This window comes from Carassius carassius, chromosome 12, assembly GCF_963082965.1.
Source record: "Carassius carassius chromosome 12, fCarCar2.1, whole genome shotgun sequence".
NCBI classification, from domain to species: Eukaryota; Metazoa; Chordata; class Actinopteri; order Cypriniformes; family Cyprinidae; genus Carassius; species Carassius carassius.
Genome location: NC_081766.1, coordinates 5446746 through 5459852, shown reverse-complemented (window position 1 = coordinate 5459852; position 13107 = coordinate 5446746). Strand labels below are relative to the sequence as shown.

Genomic DNA, 13107 nt, shown 5'->3' with positions numbered 1-13107 from the left:
TAAGTGATTACTACACCTCCTGAAATAAGAGAATAGGCCAGATTTATCCAGCCAAATCCCATTTAATCTTGTTCAGTCAGTGGATTAGCACAGATTCATATGATGTAGCTGTTCACATAGAATTGAAGATCCCATGTTTACAGTGATGATCGAGCGGATTACTCTAAACAATGCTGGTTTATAATATCTAAGATGTAAGTTAACTTATGTAAGCAAGGTTCATATTTAATATACAGTAAATGGTAGAACTGAGTGATACTTACATCATATAGGCCTATACATTTATATAATATGTACATAATATAAGCATCACCCAGGGTATGAATTGCCTGGGGATAGAGGGGATTTTCTAATATCTGCTTTTAATATCCTCCATTCAGATTTTCATTTTATCTTGTGTTACCGATTTTTTTCATGTGTGCTACAACACACACACACACACACACACATATATATATATATGTGTGTGTGTTGTATTGTATTGTATTATATATATATATATATGTGTGTGTGTGTGTGTGTGTGTGTGTGTGTATATATATATGTATATATATATATATATATATATATAATATGTATATATATATATATACACACACACACACACACACACACACATATATATATATATATAATACAATACAATACAACACACACACATATATATATATATATATGTGTGTGTGTGTGTGTGTATATTTATATATATATATATATATATGTGTATATATACACACACACACACACACTCATCTGGATTATTGAAATGAATGTCTTAAGTATTCTTAGTTGAAACTTTAAAAACAAAAAACTAACACAGTAACATGAACCAGGAACACAAAACATAGCATACACAGGAAACATACACCAGGAATATAGACACTGACCCAGGCAAAAAAATAAAATAAAAATAAAAATAAAATTAGATTGACACTAATACAGGGAAACTCAGTCCGGGTATCGTGACACCTACCCAATACATTTTAAATAAAACATTTTAACATACGGAAGATACCTTGCAGAAATGTCAGTGAACATTTCTGTTTGAATCAAAGGAATCATTGAATCAAAGCTTTGAATCAACTGTCAGAGTTTGAACTGTTCCGCAATGTTTTAACTGAAGTTTGCAACAAGTTAAAAATCAATTACTCATGTGTTTCTTGGGAAAAATCACAAAACTAAACAGATATCCAATGGTGTATAAAGAATCCACATCCTTTCAACTCGAGAGCTAAAACTCTAAACCTGGGTGAATGAGATTTGAGCTCTCACAGGATTTGATGAAATTTAATTATGATGCGTATAATTACTAAAGCAATCTTCTGTGAGGTAGAAATAATAATTTCAGGGGAGAAGTTGGCACTTGCAGGTCGGCAATGTAATTTACTGCCGAATACAGTTGAAAGAGTTTGGCCATTTTTTGCTGTTGTCTCCTGGGGAATATGGTGGCAGTTGGCACAGCGTGGCCTGTCGTTTGTCATTGAGAAAATAAGTGGTTACAGAGAGACAAAGCCAATGCGACAGCTTTCTGATTCCAGCCCCGACACACATGAAATAGTCCTGATTAAAAATCAGCCTGCACTTTACATCAGGTGACGTGAAGAACGAGGCAGCGATCGTTTAGCAGTAAACAAGAGCCTGAGGAATTATCTCAGTTTGCAAACCGTATGAAAAGTGGACAAATATTTGGCTCTCAGCACATGGAATTTAGCTATTTTAATAATGAACAAATGAGCACTTCTTCGACTGTCGAAGCATTATCATCTGTTTATTTGTTTGTCAGTCTGCCAGTGCAAACAACAAGGAACTTTTCGTATTGATTACTTTTTAATAGAAAGCCTTGTGCCTTCACCCTCTGCTGAGCAGAAAAAACTGATTTGGCATGGTTGAACGTCAAACCAAACCAGGGTGGGAGTGGGAGAGAAGTCAACTATGATGGGCAAGGGATCAAGGTCTCTAATTGGCAGATCTCCCCGGGCGGCGAGGAGGGGGGCCATCTCGCTCACAGACCCCCGACTGCTGCTAATCCCGCGCTGAGTGTGCTCCCGTCCCGGCTTCCTTTCTGTTTCTTCTCCAAAAATCAATAAAATATTTTCCCACAGAAAATGAGGTGGAAAATGTGAGAGATGAGGGCCTTCCTCAGCTTAGCTAATTAGACCTCAACAAAAGACTCCTTTGTTTTTTCTTTTTCCTTTACAAGGCAAGCCAAGGTCAGACGTACAAATCTCGACTGTCAGCCCTCATTGAGACCTCTGCAGTGATGTTCTCCCAACTCAGCTCACTGACATCATCGCAAAGATGGAACCGTGAGGTTAGAGTCGTCTTGTAACCTGACTGTTGGCCGCTCAGAACAATCGCACTTTGTCCTTCCAGATCCCTGCATATGTTGTGTGCTTCAGCCAGCTTCGTGAGCTACGTAAAAGCAGTCTGGAAATGCATGGAAATTCATACTGGTCTTTTCAGCAGGGCTCTAGTGTCTCCTTCAGGCGGTGGATCTGAGTGACTCTTTAGATCTGCTCAGGGACAAAGTCATTAGCATGTCACTGAACAATGCTGAAGAAAAGGAGATCTGTTGAAAATCTGGAGAAACCAGCACAGCTCTCTCTCTCTCTCACACACACACACATATATATAAACAATTAAATATCTATTGCTATCATTATTATAATTATTATTATTGAATCAAATTATGAAAATGAACTTAATCAATTAAGAAATAACACTATAATGTTATTAAAATGCTATTAAAGAATTCATACTTCTATTTAAAAATATAACAGCAACAATATTAATAGTAGTAGTAGTAGTAGTAGCAATAATTATTATATAACAACAGTACATTCTTTTATACAGCAGTACAGATGCAATACTTTTTACTTTTTTCTTTTCTTTTCTCTTTTTTCCTGATTTCAACCACAGAGCTAGAGCATAAAACCATAAAGCTATTATTTAGGGGGAAACCGCAGAGAAAATTCTCTTTTGATGATAACAGATTTGTTAGTCATTCTTTTATATAGTTTAATTGTATATCATAAATTATGTTCATGTATTAATTGTTTATGTTTTTTTTGTGTACTCTATAGACAATAGAAAAACATTTGAATGTGTAATAGAAAGGATTCATTGCAGCCAGGAGACGAATGAATCAGAGCAGCGGTCTGAACTGTAATGGGATATGTCAGCCTTCTGTCCACTGTAAGCTAAAGAGGGTTAAAGTCCAGCATTCATCAGCCTGCAGCAACAGATCACTGCTTTTTTTCTTCTCTCAGGCGGTGAGGCAGCCTCTGGTTCATTCCCTCAGAGAACTTAATCCAGACCTGTCACTCAGGTGCTAAAGATCTCACCATTTCACTGATTCACTTTCTAGTGTTGTGCTCAGCTGCTGTTATACCAGCCACTGTTTGACGCATCCAAGCCTGAGAGTGCAGCAGATGGCTCACAACATCTTCAACCTGACACCACATCCTAACCAGGTATGACACGATAAAATCACAAATTGTCTCCTAATGCAGAAAAATCTAGCATTCCGTTCATTTGAGTCCACTTTAATGAAATATTTGCTAAGCACTATTTCTAAATAAAAACATCTATATACTGCATATATTAATAATCAATTAATAATAATACTGCAATAATCTGCATATTCAAATAATTTCTGAAGGATCTGAATTCAGAAGGATTGCTTAATGATAGCTTTGCCATTATAAGAATAAATTACATTTGAAAATATATTAAAATAGAAAAGTTATTTTAAAATTGAGTAATATTATTCCAAGCTTTAGACTGATTATATACCATATTGACAGGGTCCCCGTGATTTCGCCAAGTAAGACATGTTCCTTGATTAACATCTTTTGATGATCCTTGATCAACATTTTTGTCCAAAAAAGGTGCCCAGCTCCTGTTTGCGTGAAGACTTTTGACAGGTGGGGGTCCACTGTTTATTATTCTGCTCTTCTTCTTCTCCCACACAGGTCTGTGTCTCAGTGGAGGAATGGAAGAAACTGTCACAGAAGGGACTGCTGTCTCCGCTCTTGGCAGCCTGATTGTTTTTCCGCTGGAAAAATGTGGCCAGCTGCAGAGTGTTGTAAAGACAGACAATTAAACAGACGACATGGGAGATCTATATTCAGTTATTCTTCTTGAACTATGAGCGTCTTCATGTTTAAACACAGCATAGGGTTGCTAGTTGTAGTCCATAGTTACTAGAGAAGAGTCAACCAAACATCCCGTTTTTTTGGTGGTTGTTTTTGTACTATGCATTCAAAACATCTGGAAAGAGAATTAACACTTAACATGCTACATATAGCACATACTTAAAAAGCCCTTTATTTCATTGCATACTGTGTATGATTTCAATTATCTTTTTTCCTTCTTTTTTCAGTGCCAAAAACAATAAGAAAGTCATGAAGACAATTACAAACATAAATGTATCTCTGGTGATGTAAATTATACATGATATTATAAACGTTTATGTACAAAGACAACATTTTTAGGCATTAATCAGCTAAATTATACTTCACTGTAAAATGTAATATCTTTTAAGGCAGCATATAAGGCATTCTCAGTGAAAATCTCTAGTCAAGAATAATGCCAGTTTTGACTTTTATTCAGTATGCTACTCAACATAAAATAGTTTTATCTGAACCTAAATAAAATAACTGAATGTCTTTTTTTCTTCTATGAGGTCCAGTGTCATTTGGACCCTATAATGACTTTCTTTGCATGGGCTAAAACACCTGAAACATTCTTCACAATATCTTTTGTTCCACAGAGAAATGTTATTCATTCATGTTTGGAAGAAGATGAGTAACTGATGTCAGAAGATTACATTTTGGGTGAACTGTACCTTTAACTTCGCATTATGCTTATTATATTTGACCCTGGACCACAAATCCAGTGTTAAGTGTACATTTATAGATTGATATTTATACATCACCTGGTTTGTTAGGAGGACTATATTTGGCCCAGATACAACTATTTGAAAATCTGAAATCTGAGGTTGCAAAAAAAAAAAAAAATCAAAATACTGAGAAAATCGCCTTTGAAGTTGTCCGAATGAATTTTTAGCAATGCATATTACTAATCAAAAATTAAGATTTGATATATTTAATGTAGGAAATTTACAAAATATCTCCATGGAACATGTTCTTTACTTAATATCCTAATGATTTTTGACATAAAAGAAAATCAATCATTTTTGACCCATACGATGTTTTTTTCACTATTGCTAAAAATAAACTCCAGCGACTTAAGACCGGTTTTGTGGTCCAGGGTCACATATGATATTAATATCAGATGTGAGACTCTCATGTACTTTTAATAAGAAGTGCAATTTGTGAGTGATTTTCCATGAAGAGCATTTCAAATCAGTCAGGATGCTGCCATAGAAGGAAGCTGCCTGTGTAGACAGGCTTGGATCAGAGCCGTAGAATGTGAGCTCAGGAAGTGATGGAGACAGACGGGAAGCCAGCACAACACTGGACTCAAATACTTTATGATTACTTCAGCTCAACAGCTCTATGTTGATATGTAGGAATGTCCCAAACCCTTAAAAACCTGCCTCTCTCTCGCTTTCTCCCTCTCTCTCTTTCTCCCTCTGGGTCTTCATTAGAACTGATGAAAGGCACGCTCCATTTCAGCCGAGGAGTCAGCGTTCTCTACAACTGCATTCGGTTTCTCTTCTGTTTCTGTGCTTCAGAAGAGATCATGAATTTTTTATGTGCCCAAAGGGCCCTTTCTGACCTTACTCAGTTTCAGGTCTGTGATGTTTTACAAATGAGGGGCTCTTCTCCCTTCTTCTACTCTGTCCCCTCTCTTCTCTTCGGGTTGTGTCAAGGATTATAATACCATCATGCTCTCACAGATGAACTACAACAACTCCTACAATGTTTTCACACCTAAATATAATTCTGTTTCTCCAAACATAGACAAAGTAAATGTTGTTGTTTGATATTAAATAAATTAAAATGCTGTGATGCATACTGTGTGTTTACATAGATTGCTTCATAAAAATATTTGTATGTATATTTACATCTTATTTCTTATGAACTGAGTAGTGGATCACGCTAAATATTTACTAAATGTTTGCTTAAAAAGCTCTTCAGAAAAATATATACCAATGTTTAGGGTTCATATACATATTAGATTCATTTTGATCGACAAATTAGTGCACATAAACATACCTGCTGCTAATTAAAAATGCTCCTCTTATTTAATTGATTCTGTAATCGTCTGTGGTGTTCTAATGTCTTCCATTTTCAAATGTTTCTTCACAGATAAGAGGATTGAAAAGAAGCATATATATATATATATATATATATATATATATGTATATATATATATATATATATATATATATATATATATGTATATATATATATGTATATATATGTATGTATATATATATATATATATATATATATATGTATATATATATATATATATATATATATATATATATATATATATATGTATATATATATATATATATATATATATGTATATATATATATATATTAGTGGTGGGCATAGATAATTTTTTTAAATCTAGATTAATCTCACTGTGATCCTGAAATAAATCTAGATTAATCTAGATTAAAATGGCTCATTCGAATTCTGCTGAAGGCATTCAGAATATGTGTGTTACCCAAATAAAATTGACAAACAGTAAATCTATGAGAAGGGGTTTATCAAGCTAGGTGGTGCATTAGAAAAGGGGCTCATCTCCTGTTTCCAAAATGCATCACAAAGTGCTTGCGGTCCGTCAGTGCATTCCAGGAGCGTTGCGTCTGCAGCAGTGCAGCGATCGTTCACGTACTGAGTAGCGAACTGCAAATGCGTTCTGTGTGAAAGCACATCGAGTCTGCGCTGCACCACATACGTATCGCACACGGACTGCATACGCACTGCAGACGGAGTATGTGTGAAACAGGCGTGAGCAGGTCCATAGCTGGGGTCAGCGGGGACCCGGTTAAGGTTGTACCAGTGGGCCCTGATTGAAATTGTTTAATTTGTATGTTCGTTTATTGTTATTTATTTGTGCTATTTTCACAATGTTTAAGTTTTTTTTCAAGTTTGTAGGTGTCAAGGTACAGAAACCAAATAATTAAATGTAAAATAGCACTGGGTAGTCTTCAGTTTAAAAATGAAATATACAATCAAACCTACATTTATTCAGACACCTTCAACATTTCTCACATTATTACAGTTTTGCTATATATATAAAAAAATATATCTGGTGTCTGAATAATTTTTAGTTTGACTGTTAAAACTACAAAGTAATTCAGTCAAGAGCAGTGAGTGATTTTCATTTTCATTTTCTTGGATTAACATTACAGCAGCCAGTAGCTAAATTAGGCGCGGTCACTTTAAGAGACGATGAACGCATCCAATATAATACACATCCCATTTTTTTTCCTCAACTGTTTACTTTCACTTAAGAAATAACTGACAGTTTTTTCGAGCATAATTTCCAAGGTGGATATTTTGACATATTTTGTATGTATTTGTCGGCACAAGAGCAAAAATAAACAAATTCGATGTTCAAGTGTTTTGAGACGCCTTTCTCTGCGTGAGCCCTGAACACCAGAACACCGCGAGTACAGAATTAGGCTCTCTCACATCTTTTTGTTTGTTCAAACTGCGATTTGTATTTGTTCGTTCAGGTGCAGGAGGGACTTCGAGTAGAACTTCGCAGAAGACAGCTCGGTTCAGTGTCGCTGTCCGTGATACGCAGCTCTCGATCTCTCTCTCTCGTGTGCACCGAACACAGCGCGCGAGTAACCAGCTGCTCTGTTCAGCTTTTTAGCGTCTTGTGTTTGGATGCTTTAATGTTTAAATCGACAAGCGGTAAGGCATAAAACACGTGAAAAAGATAAGCTTTCGTGACGATGCGCAGCAGTGGCCCGTCAACTGTCCTGAGCATCTTTTTAGGCTGCCCTCAGCCAGTCGGTTATATAAAATATCAAGGTGAAAGTCATCATAGCCTGCTTAGTATAGACCCAGCTCCCAATCCAACTTTGAGAATAGATTAACGGCGATATTTTTTTTATCGCCCGATAAGAGTCTCACGTTAACGCAGCACGTTAACGCCGATAACGGCCCACCACTAATATATGTATATGTACAGTATATATATATATATATGTATAAATGTTCATACACACAGCTTGAGAAGCAGGATTGTGCTGTGAAAAACAGTGCTGTGATCTTTGTTTGGAACTATTTTTGTTAGCAAAATTGAGCAAAAACAAGCAATATTATGTCTAGTAAGTCACTTATTGCTTTACTGAATTTGCATAAAATGATTATTAAATACGACTACTCTTTGTGTGATAAAGATTAAGTTAACTAGACCTACATTAAATTATGTAAATATAAAACCTATACAGAAGAAACCTTGCCATCTATGATTTAGAATGCCCGGAATTTTTTGTTTTTAAAGACTAATAAATCATTGTGCTTGCACATTGTGTGTGATTTGGTGATATAGCCTAGCCTACTTGATAACGCCAGATTGCACATCATTACAACAACACTTACCATTATATTGCAGACGATGCTGTAATTCGCACACCCCAGCCTCGACTTGGGTATATAAAAACTCAAGAAAACAAATACTCCCAAAAAATACGTAAGTAGTGTAACGAAGTATTTTTACTTTGTTACATTACATCACAGCACAGCACAGAATCACATGCATCGCTGAACACACACCTGGACTGCCTCAACCTCCTGACCCTGCCAAGCATGCACCTGTCATTCAACATGCAGAGAGAGAGAGGCAGGACACAAGCAATGAGCTGTTCACAGCAGATAAAAGGCAACAGATATGAGCATGTCTCTTCAACCCTGAATTTTGGGTAATCCCATCACAGGAGAATCACGCTTGACCCAGCGCTGCTCAGCTGACATGGATGACAAACTAAGCCTCTTCTCAGCCAGGTTGTGAAATGAGGGCTTGAACCGACACCTGTGTCATAGACTGGTGTGCTGTGTCATGAATGTCAGTGTCAAACCAGTAAGCTCCTGCTAACTTAGATTATGAGTTTGCGGTCACAGATGCAAAGTAATAATACTATCATGAGACATTTTTATGCTCACCAAGGCTGAGTTTATTTGATAAAAAATTTCAGTAAAAACTGTCATATTGAATATATATATATGAACAGAAAGCTAAAAACTTTATAGAATGGTGGGAAAAAGTTTGAGTCATTTCACTGAGTCAGTTTCTCTGCTTTGCCTTTGGAAACAAAATGATAATCTGAAGGGGAAAAAAAGCACATTAAATTTTAAAGAGCTTTTGATGACAGCATGTGTCTTTCTCAGACCTTTTGGTTTGCACAATGACTGTCCATTCAACAGTTAATTGATTTGGAGGTTTATTCTCTAAGCAAGCAGAGCAGCTTGAAAATCAAAGGCTTGTGGACAATGATTTGGACTTTGAACTTTCTTCATGGTGACAATGACCAAAGTCACATCAGGCCTTGAACACATCTAGATTTAGAAAACATACATATGTATATGAAAACAAAAGCCAAATCAGTTCATGCAAATCCATCCATGAGCTGGCTGAAAATAAACATTTACATTCCTCTCAGATGAGCATCTTTTGCCTTAGCATATTACCAATGCCATAAACACATGCACCAGCTGTGGTAGGTGACGGTATTTGGTACAGATGATTCGGGGGATAATCCAACAGCTTTACAGATTGCTCAGATGCCGTGTGGCTCTGCATATTGATGACATATTAGTACAATAAATACAAAATGATGGGCTGGTGAAGCTGCATGTGGCACATGGAGTGGTTAACAACTTGCCATCCAGCAGTGCCTTGTTGAAGTTGCGATAATTCGCCCATGCAGAATCTTAACAAGCCGCTATTAACAAACACAAGCTGTTTACTCTCTGTCAAGTCAAAAGAGGCGTTTTTAATATTTCCTTTGGCTTAATTAACGTAGACGGAGTAGGGATGAATATAACACACAAAGTGAGCCAGTGTTGAACTCTTCCCGTTTTACTTGGCGTCATCCATCAAAGGGATCTGTTAAGACAGGTTCAATATGAAAACAGGATGTGGATATCAGAGCACCGGTGTGTGTGATGAAAGACATCACTCAGGGAGGACGACAGAGGTGTCACACATCAAACCAATGTGTCAGTTTTATGAGGGGGAGTTTATACTTTTGAAGTCAGATACATACGATCGATCTGTTGCATAGGTCCCCAGAGGTGACGCAAAAACATGGCTGATGTTTATCGTTCACAATGTGCAGCGTAGGTGTAGAGAAATCAAAGAATTCAGTTTAATGAAACACATGGATTCCAAGTTTTAATACAGAAACAACCAAGCCTGTGAGGTTTTAATGATGTTATAATGAAGTGGTTTTCTTGAGTGGGTGGTAGGGTTGGGTGGGGGCTATTTTCAGTAGTAACAAATTAAAACAAATGTGCTAATAATTATGTATAGTGTTTCCTTTTGCATACATTAAAACATAAAAGCCAATTAAATAACCCACATATCCTGGTCCTTGTCATTAAAATCCTTGTCATTATTAAGTTAAAAATGCCTAATAAATTTAGAAGTAGTAACTTTTTTTATCACAGTTTGAATAACTGTCTTATTCAATATTTACCAGGTTGAAACAAGATCTATCAGCTTGCCATCCATCTGATCATCCAAAATTGGACCAGCCAATGAGCAGGAATCATCCTGCTCTCTGATTGGATGAGACAGCCATGATGGATGAGCCAAGTCAGTATGGTAATACTCATCTAGTTCAGCTAACACAATTCCATAGTACCTGAGTGCTTTAAAAAATACAACAGTGGGTGGATGGATACATATGTTATTCTTTATTTTATGTTTGACTGATTGTGTTTTGTGGTTTATTAAAATGAGGGGGAGGAGTTGATGCATGAATGTTTCCATACTTCAGAGGTTTGATAAAAGTTGAGGTTGATTTTGTGGTGAGTCAAACTTTGATCTATAAGGGGGCATAACAGCTAATTTAAGCACTCATATGAAATAGAACTCAATATGTAATATCAGAAGTTTCAGTGACATAATCACACTTTTGTTGAATGGAAACTCTTCCACCTCCACGAGGCACATGAAAACAGAACCTCATTTCTGTCTGACTGAAGTCTGTGCTCGCAGAGGGAAATATTAGTCTACATATGAGGGCAAATGTCTCTTTCTTGCTGTCAAGCTGCTGTCTGTTTTGTTCTGACGTAAATGAGTCATCACTCCTAAACTCTAATATTTCCTGAAAAAAAAAAAAAAATCCCAGCCTTATTAGCATCACCCTGGTTGACTTGACAAAAACAGAATAGGGTTTTTCCATTGCCTTTTGATATATTGCAGAAAATAAGCACTGTGACCAACAAAAGTTTATGATTCTTACACATTTTGTTTATCATGATTATGATGATTTTTAGGAATGAACACAACTTTTATTAAGTTTTACATAATAGCTTTAAAAAAAATCTCCAGTGTGTATTACTCATAAATTTTGAGTTGTGGAATAAAACATGAAACTATCCTGAGCTAAGCCTTAGCCACAGACCTTTATTCAGACATTCACCAGCGATGCATTGACTTAAAGACGATGAAACCAGAAGTGCTAAAAAGCTAACACATTTGCTACATTTTATTGGCCTACAAAATGTGTCATCCCTGTAGCACTTTATTAAATATTCTTCTAATATAATGGGGTGGTGACTAACCTCAAGGTGGCAATAGAGTGACCTTCAAATGTCTGTGCCAATAACCCAGATGAAATATGTTGTTCTGTCATGACAGTAGATGACTTGAAAAAGAACTGACTGTACAAGAAGACACTTTCCTCAATAGCCATAATGCTCACAATGCTATGTGTACTTGATGTACTTGTTTTAACAAATTTTGGAATGCAGGGACAGATAAAATCGAGCTAGTGTAGCTATATTAGCATTTGCGAATCTGAGTAGTTTTAGGCCTTATTTTGAATGCACATAAATGCATTTATATTCTCCCACACATCCGTAATGAATGCACACACAACTCCATAAGCTAAAATGTAATGAATACATTCAAGATTTCAGCTAATTTTTCACCCACCTGAAGGATTTAGCATTTTTCCATAATTCCTTTACACAAGGACTTCATGTGGTTCTGACATCTTTCTCAATTCTCCTGCACTTTTAAACCCGACGTTAATATGCAAGCACTTAGCGTGGGAACATCATCTACACGCCATGAACCCTGCTGGAAGAACAAATCATCAAAAGCTTTAAATTAACACGCAATCCCACACACGCACGTCAAACGTAGCATAAACTGAGTTGTTATCATCTCAAGCGCCCTTTTCTAAGATCTCCTCCACCTGTAATTGCTTTTAACACTGCTGGATGCTGTTTTTTCTCCCCCTTCATCCTCTTGTTTCTGAGAAAGCTTTACCCATGACAAGTTAACATCCCGACCGGAGAACAAAAATGATGCCAGTCTTTTTGTCTCTCTGGCAAATGGAGCCCACAGTTTGCCGTTTGAAAAACGACCTATAGCACACGGATTCCATAACAAACACGGAAGATCTCTCTGATCACAGTCCATCTTTTGCTATTGTCATTCACAGGCCATTGACTCTATTATTATCGGCATTGCATTCACCATGCGCCCGCCACACATCGATGATGCAAGAGTCAAGTAAATAAGTCATAAAAACAAGGTGTGCAACTCTGACAAGCGAGAGAATGAAATGAAGCAGTATTTCTGAATTTATCTGGCACGTCTTCCTTTGTGTTTTTCTTTCTTTTTTTCTAAATGTGTCCTCTGTTGACATCAATCTGTTCACCAATTTCCTCTATTGTCACTTCGAAGATGAGTGCAAATGAATGAGTAATGCCGCGCCTGCCACCAAATCTAAGATACAAAACTGATCACTTATTTTCATACAGCTAACCAGTCCAAACAATTACTGTGCACCAAAGACCTGATTTTCAAAAGCTAGAATGTTTTACACTTTGAGTAACAAACGGATGGAGAGACAAGTAGCAGAAAGGCAATTTCAGTGAAAGCTGTTCTTTCATTTCCAATCTAAGCTGCATTTTTCATGTACAAAC

At 36.5% G+C, this 13107-nt stretch overlaps 1 long non-coding RNA gene across 1 annotated transcript; it reads left to right on the top strand.

Moving 5' to 3' along the window:
- Positions 1-3200: 3200 nt before the first annotated feature.
- LOC132154136 (uncharacterized) lies at positions 3201-4359 on the top strand. The gene is made up of 3 exons (XR_009437077.1): positions 3201-3272; positions 3368-3473; positions 3975-4359. It is a non-coding gene; the product is annotated as an uncharacterized LOC132154136 (long non-coding RNA).
- Positions 4360-13107: the final 8748 nt, after the last annotated feature.